Here is a 7,500-nt window from a genome sequence, read left to right on the forward strand (position 1 = left end):
TCTACTGCTGCATGCCCTTGAGTTACACCTTAACTTTTCCACCCACCAAGCATAGTATAAGTCAAATAAAGTAGAATTTCGATCACGATCATTTACATTAACAATCCAACCATATTTGGTGTATACTTTTGGATAATCTGCCATATAGACAAGCAATATGCGCATGGTTTCGTATCTCTTGTGCAAGAGAGAGAGAGAGAGAGAGAGAGAGAGAGAGAGAGAGAGAGAGAGAGAGAGGCGGGGATAGGGGATAGGAAGAAGGCAAGAATGGTGGGAAGGGTTGAAGGGAGTAGAGGGGAAGGTGGTTGAGTGATACACGTCAGAACTACGTCAGGTAAAACTTTCCCTGTCCGAATGTTTACTCGGCTCTTGCCAAGTTTCCTTTGGAAGCTATGAGTAAACTCCTTAACGAAACACACTTGGCAATGTATCAGATTTGAGGACGGTGTCAAACAAGTTGTGCAAAAATGCCATATGAATCCAACTGTTTGTTTAGAAGATCATTTGCGTAAAACGATCCGTCATTGGCTCTGAAATGTAATGTAGGTAGTGATGAGTTAAGCTATGTGAGGCTTGAATACTTTTACTATCTCTCCTAGAACTAGCATAGAACCGATAACTTTTACCACTTCTTGTTAAAGGCAAAATCTGTTGGTGTTTCTTGGTCAAAAATAGTCGAGATGAAGCTCCGAAACGTTTGAAGTTCCGGATCCTCCACGTCCGAGGATGGCGGTCCGGTACGCAGATAGATAAATATACTGAGCTTATTGTTAACTCTGCGACTGATTTGGTTTTTGTTCAGGCTTAATGAAATGTTCTTGTGCAAGTTCACAATATAATTTTAAGACACCACGGTAAAAGGAGTGATCGAGCAGTTCAAAGTTTTATTGGCTTTAGCTTTACTTTCTGGCCAGTTGTAGCGTCATTCCAGGAAGTGCCACTGTGTCATGCTGTCATTAATTAGCAGTCAAATTATTGATCTTATTTGTCAAAATGCATTGTAGAGCTAATTTTGAAGATCAGTATAGGTTGTCCGTCCAAACATTTTCCTTCGCAGGACGAACATATTCGGAGCTAGGCTTGAAATAATTCACTGGGGAGCCTGCTCGTGTTGCAGATTTCGGTATTCGAACCTAACAACACTACTGATTGGAGTAGCTCAGCTTTTTTTTACGATACTATCTACGTTTTGTTTTATCAGAGTTCAAGCTCCTGAAAAGGAACACTAATAGCAACATTCCAGCCTATCATAAAACATACAAGATTCCAACTAATGCACGAGCGATGCTGTCACGTACTTTAGGACAAAGAGGCGTATTCATTAATTAACCTGTTTATGTATTACGATCCTTTACTTTTTTTATGAGATAAATGAATATACGTGATCATTACTGCCATTTATTTATTTATTTATTTTTTTTCGCATTTCACAGCATCAATTAACTTTTCACAGTCTTGTACCGGCCAGTGTGAAGTTTCCCGCAAGCAAGCAAAACATGAATGAATAAACAAAATAAATGAATAATGGGGCACTTTATATTTTTGTATTGTTTTATTGTGAGCTGACTGAATCACAGCGGGAGGCATTACGCGTCAAACATTATCAAGCTGATTAAGGCAATTACTATAGTTTTGTTTTACAGCAGCTATTAGAGCAACGATTTGTAGCGTTTTTTTTCCGCAAATTGGTTGGACTTTTTGCTGTATTACTGATGTTTCCTGGAACCGCATTCATAAACAGTCTTATCTTGGTTCCCTTCACCAGTCAACATTGGGAGTTACTGGAGTTTTCAGGACTGTTTTCATGATTCTGGTAATAGTTTATCAAGGCTTTTACACCATTACCGGGACAAAAAAAAAAAAAAAAAAAAAAAAAATAAATAAATATATATATATATATATATATATATATATATATATATATATATATATATATATATATATATATATATATATATATATATATATATAAGTAAAATAAAATAAATAAATAAAAAAAGGTCAGAACCTGCCTAATGATCTTTACTGCCTTTAAATACAGTTCTTTTGAGAATCCCAAGCGTTTCAAAATACAGGTCCAGGGAGACATTGAAATCAGGGAAGGTTTTCTTCCGTGTGGTTTGTAGATACCGCCAAGCTTGCTTGTATAATAAAACCAAGAAAGAAGGGTAAGGAAATGAGAGAATGAATAGATAAGGAGATAAATATAGTAAGACTTAGAAATAGATAAATGAAACCCACAGAACATAAACAGACCAATCATAAGAAAACGCTGCAATCATATTTATACACTTGTCCCCATCCCGTGTGTGTGTGTGTGTGTGTGTGTGTGTGTGTGTGTGTGTGTGTGTGTGTGTGTGTGTGTGTGTGTACTCGTCTATCTCTCTTTACTTGTCTGTCTGCCTGTCTTTTTACCTGTCTGCTTGTCTGCCTGCCTCTTTGTCTCTTTACCTGTCTGTCTGTCTTTTTGCCTGTCTGTCTGCCTTACTTTCCTTACCCGTTTGTCTGTCTGCCTCAGTCTCTTTACCTGTGTACCTCTTTGTCTCTTTACCTGGCTGTTTGTCTGTCACTCACCTTCACACTTCAAAACTGAGAAACTTGAACTCTTGATCGATTGCTCTAGCGAGTGGAAAACTTTCTCTCTCTCTCTCTCTCTCTCTCTCTCTCTCTCTCTCTCTCTCTCTCTCTCTCTCTCTCTCTCTCTCTCTCTCTCTCTCTCTCTCTCTCTCTCTCAAAGGACGTCAAGGTACAGACGACTTTCGACAATCTTTGGGAAGCTAAGTAAAGGAACTGATTTTGTCACTCGGCGCACACCTTTGCCAAGACACGGACGAGGAGGAGAGGTAGGAGGCGGGGGGAGAAAGAAAGGGAGGAACGTAAAAGAAATATGAAGGAAATTTACAGCTTTAAAGGAAGAGGAATGAGGGATAGAGGGGGAGGAGGAGGAGGAGGAGTAGGAGGAGGAGATGCTTGATGCAAACTTTGGAAACTGGATTTTCGTGAGGGAAAGTAGTTGTTGGTCCAGAGAGAGAGAGAGAGAGAGAGAGAGAGAGAGAGAGAGAGAGAGAGAGAGAGAGAGAGAGAGAGAGAGAGAGAGAGAGAGAGAGAGAGAGCAAGGATGGGAGGGGGAAGAGTAGGAAAAGACATACACTCACACAAACACACACACACACACACACACACACACACACACACACACACACACACACACACACACACACACACACACACACACACACACACACACACACACATTTAGGCGAATAAACGAAAGTTAGAAAACGTGGAATTCTCTCTCTCTCTCTCTCTCTCTCTCTCTCTCTCTCTCTCTCTCTCTCTCTCTCTCTCTCTCTCTCTCTCTCTCTCTCTCTCTCTCTCTCTCTCTCTCTCTCTCTCTCTCTTACTTTCAGGCCTGAAGACATAATAAGACCCTCCTTGCAACCTGCCTCCAGAGAGAGAGAGAGAGAGAGAGAGAGAGAGAGAGAGAGAGAGAGAGAGAGAGAGAGAGAGAGAGAGAGAGAGAAGGAAGGAATTAAGGCAAAGTATTGGAGGGATGAGACAGAGAGAGAGAGAGAGAGAGAGAGAGAGAGAGAGAGAGAGAGAGAGAGAGAGAGAGAGAGAGAGAGAGAGAGAGAGACAGACAGCGGTCCCCAGCCCTTTCCCGCCCAGCATCCGCCCCTGGTCCCGACTGTACAGCGCTGAACAGCTCCACGTTCCCGCTCTGCTTCCACCCATCCCAACTCCCAGCCACTAACCCACCAGTAGCATGGCTACCAGCAGCCTGCGAGTACTGTCAGCCAATGTGCGGGGCTTCAGGACTAACTTCGGGGAACTGACCCACTCATTCGTTCTCAGACAGCGAGTCGATGTAGTGGTGACAGTGGAAACTTTTCTCGACGACACGTGTGTCATCACCTGTGACAAAGTTCCGGGCTACTCACACTGGATCAGGCGTGGCCGTCAAGGTGGGCGGAGAGAAGGTGTGGCAGTTTGCTTCCGAGACAGCCTGCAGGTCGACACGCTCCCATTGACATCCCCGAGGTCATGGAGATGCTGTTCCTCCGCATCATTCTCGGAGACAAGAGTTCCCTGCTGCTCTGTGCTGTGTATTGGCCACAGTGGCATGGCAGCAACCCGCTTCACTATCTGACAGACCGCCTGGACGACATCATGACTACTCACGTAGTGATTATCGGCGACCTAAATCACCACTTTGTGATGAGTGCCTCCACGATCATGTGGACTTTCCCACACACCAGCGTGGAGGCTCCCTGGACCCAGTGCTGACGGACCTGCCCGAAGAATGTGTTCAGTGACGCCCTCTCGGCGGTGTGGTCAGTTCTGACCATTCTGTCGTGCTCGTGACCGTCAGCGTTGCCCCAGCGCGTGACGATCATCATCAGCGAGTCACCCGGCTGTGGGACCGCTCCGACTGGGTAACTATGTGGCAGGCCCTGGCCTTGACAGACTGGAACACGATATTCACCGGGGACCCGCATCATGACACCATAGCCCTCACTACTGTCCTCTGTACACTGCAACAGCAACACGTGCCGCACAGGATGTACTCAGCCAGCCCAAAGGACCATCCCTGGTTCGGGTACAGATGCAAGATTCCTGCTGAGCAAAAGTACAAAGCCTGGACGCGGTACAAGAGGCACCCCACAGTGTAGCAAAGCCCGACACAGAAGAACGTGCAAGATCATGACAAAGAGAGTAAAGTGGGCCAAGGCAAGGTGGGAGGCGGATATGAGGCGGAAGCTGGTCTCCAACCAGGTTGATGCCAAGCAGTGGTGGGGATTAATAAAGGAGAGGCAAGGTGTCTCCTCTCATGAACGCATCCCCGCCCTTAAGAAGCCTGACGGGGATATGAGTCTCCAGCCAAGATAAAGCAGACCTTCTCGACCTCCAGTCTGCTGAAAATTGAGAATTCCAGAGCCAGACAAGCAACTGTCCGCCCTCCCTCGCCTCACTGCCTCGAGACTGGAGGGTGTTGCCATTTCTGAGGACGCCATCAGAAGACACCTGAGGGATGTCAACACATGAAGGCCCTGGTCCTGACGGCGTGACCCCAGATCTTCTAAAAAAATGCGCGGATGAGCTCGCTGGCCCTCTCGCACAAATTTTTCGCTGCTGTTTGCAGCGAGGGGTCTGGCCGTCACTATGGAAGGAGGCACGAGTCACACCCGTGCATAAAAAGGAGTCGAGGTCTGAGCCAAGTAACTACCGGCCAATCTCGCTCCTCTCTGTACTCAGTAAGATCCTCGAGAGGATCATAAGTGAGCAACTCACAGAAAACTTCGAGCAGCACCACCCGCTGTCGGCAAAGCAGTTTGGCTTCAGAAAAGACCGCTCCACCTCAGACCTCCTTCTCCTCCTCTCTAAGGCCTGGCACGATGCCCTCGACACTGGCCGTCCCGTCCCTGCCCTCGACATAGCTGGAGCCTTCGACTGTGTGTGGCATCGAGGCCTGATAGCGAAGCTCGAGCAGCTAGGCGTCGCTGGGGAGCTACTCCACCTGTTCTTCAGCTACTTCACGGGCAGGAGTCTCCGGGTGGTGGTGCACGGACATACCTCAGCCAGCTACTCAGTACAGGCCTCTGTTCCACAAGGGTCAGTCCTGGGACCCATGCTGTGGAACATCTACCTGAATGACATCCTACAGGGCACCCCCGCAGCCTGTGCCTACGCTGACGACTGTACTCTCTCGATCCTATTCAAGGGAAGAAGAACAGGACATGATAACCTCCGTCAACAGACAGCTGGACGACGTGATGGCCTGGGGAGGGAGGTGGCAAGTCAAGTTTGCCCCAGACAAAACCCAGGCCATGGTAATATCACGTGCCGGGGAGGACGCGGACCAGCTGCGTGGAAGGCTGAGGCTCGGAGAAGACGTCATTCCTCTACAGGACAGCATTGACATCCTCGGCGTGGAGATTGGCTCTCGGCTGCGCTTTGACAAGCATCTCGAGAAGGTGACCCGAAATGCCTCCTTGAAGGTGACACTGCTACGCCGAGTGAAACACCTCCTCTCCCCTAATGACCTGCTGACCCTGTACAAGGCCCAAGTTAGACCTGTCATGGAATACGCCCCCCTCACCAGGATGTCAAGCGCCCGCTGTCACCTCAGCCTGTTGGATAAGGTACAGAGGCGGGCAGAACGCCTTATCCACAGAGGGGACCAGCAGAGACCACACCAGCAACCATGGCAACAGCGGCGGCAGCGAACGCAACAGACTGGCTCAGCAGCTCCAACGTTGGACTGCTTGGGGCACCGTAGGAGAGTCGTCGCCCTGACGGTGCTACACAAAGCACAGGCCCAGCACGTGCCGCACCTGGCGGACCTGAAGGCCACCTGGTCTGAGGTCTGAGCGATGTACGAGGACGGTACTGAGCAACGACTCCCTCTTGAAGGTCCCAAGGTCCTACTCCACCACCCACCAGCGCGCCTTCACTGCCACAACGGTCAGGCTGTGGAATGCCTTCACGACTGCTGTGGACATTAGGCAAAGGTCCACCCAGCAGGCAAAGGTTGCCGCCCACAGATGGCTACAGCAGCAGCCACATTGACATTGAAGTTTATAGTGTACAGTGTGCAGTGTATAGTCTGTAGTATGTGTAAATATGTGATCAGTAGCTTTAAGATAGTTTGTCACACGATAGTGTAAACTTTAGTTACTAATATGTCCTCCCTAATTATATCATTGTACTTATTGGAAATGTTTAAATAAAGATAGATAGATAGATAGATAGATAGAGAGAGAGAGAGAGAGAGAGAGAGAGAGAGAGAGAGAGAGAGAGAGAGAGAGAGAGAGAGAGAGAGAGAGAGAGAGAGAGAGAGAGAGAGAGAGAGAGAGAGAGAGAGAGAGAGAGTCATGGAATGAATGACTAAATGAAAGAAAGAAAAAAGAAGGAGGAGAGGAGAGAGGGAATCGCTGGGTTAGATGCTGGAAGAAGGAAGGAAAAGAAGGAAGGAGAAAGGGAAGGAGGGAAGCAAGGAATGAAGGGAGGAAGGTATGAGGGGATGAGGGAGGCGAAATGAGGGAGTGATCCAGTAAAGCCTGTTATACCTGCCTTACCCTCACCTGTACACACACACACACACACACACACACACACACACACACACACACACACACACACACACACACACACACACACACACACACACACAGGGTATATATAATTCAATACCGGTACGTTTGCAGGTATTATTCCTGGACTTACACTATTATTTGATAGCAAGAACAGTAATAACAGCAGTGGCAGCAGCAAGAACAATACGTCAAGGGGATAATGATGATGATGATCAAAATAATATGAATAATAATAATGATAATAATAATAATAATAATAATAATAATAATAATAATAATAATAATAATAGTAATAGTAGTAGTAGTAGTAGCAGCAGTAACGAGAACAACAATATTAATAATAGCAGTAATAGTAGTAGCATTAGTAGATATAATACAGTTAGTGGTTATAATAGTCGTAGTA

The 7,500-nt window shown here is 46.7% G+C and overlaps 1 protein-coding gene across 1 annotated transcript in view; it reads left to right on the top strand.

The window, feature by feature from the left end:
* Positions 1–7,500, top strand: part of LOC135093318 (ras-related protein Rab-39B-like) — a 111,053-nt gene that overhangs the window by 766 nt on the left and 102,787 nt on the right. The gene's annotated exons all lie outside the window — the stretch shown is intronic.

This window comes from Scylla paramamosain, chromosome 3 (genome assembly GCF_035594125.1).
Source record: "Scylla paramamosain isolate STU-SP2022 chromosome 3, ASM3559412v1, whole genome shotgun sequence".
Lineage (NCBI taxonomy): Eukaryota > Metazoa > Arthropoda > Malacostraca > Decapoda > Portunidae > Scylla > Scylla paramamosain.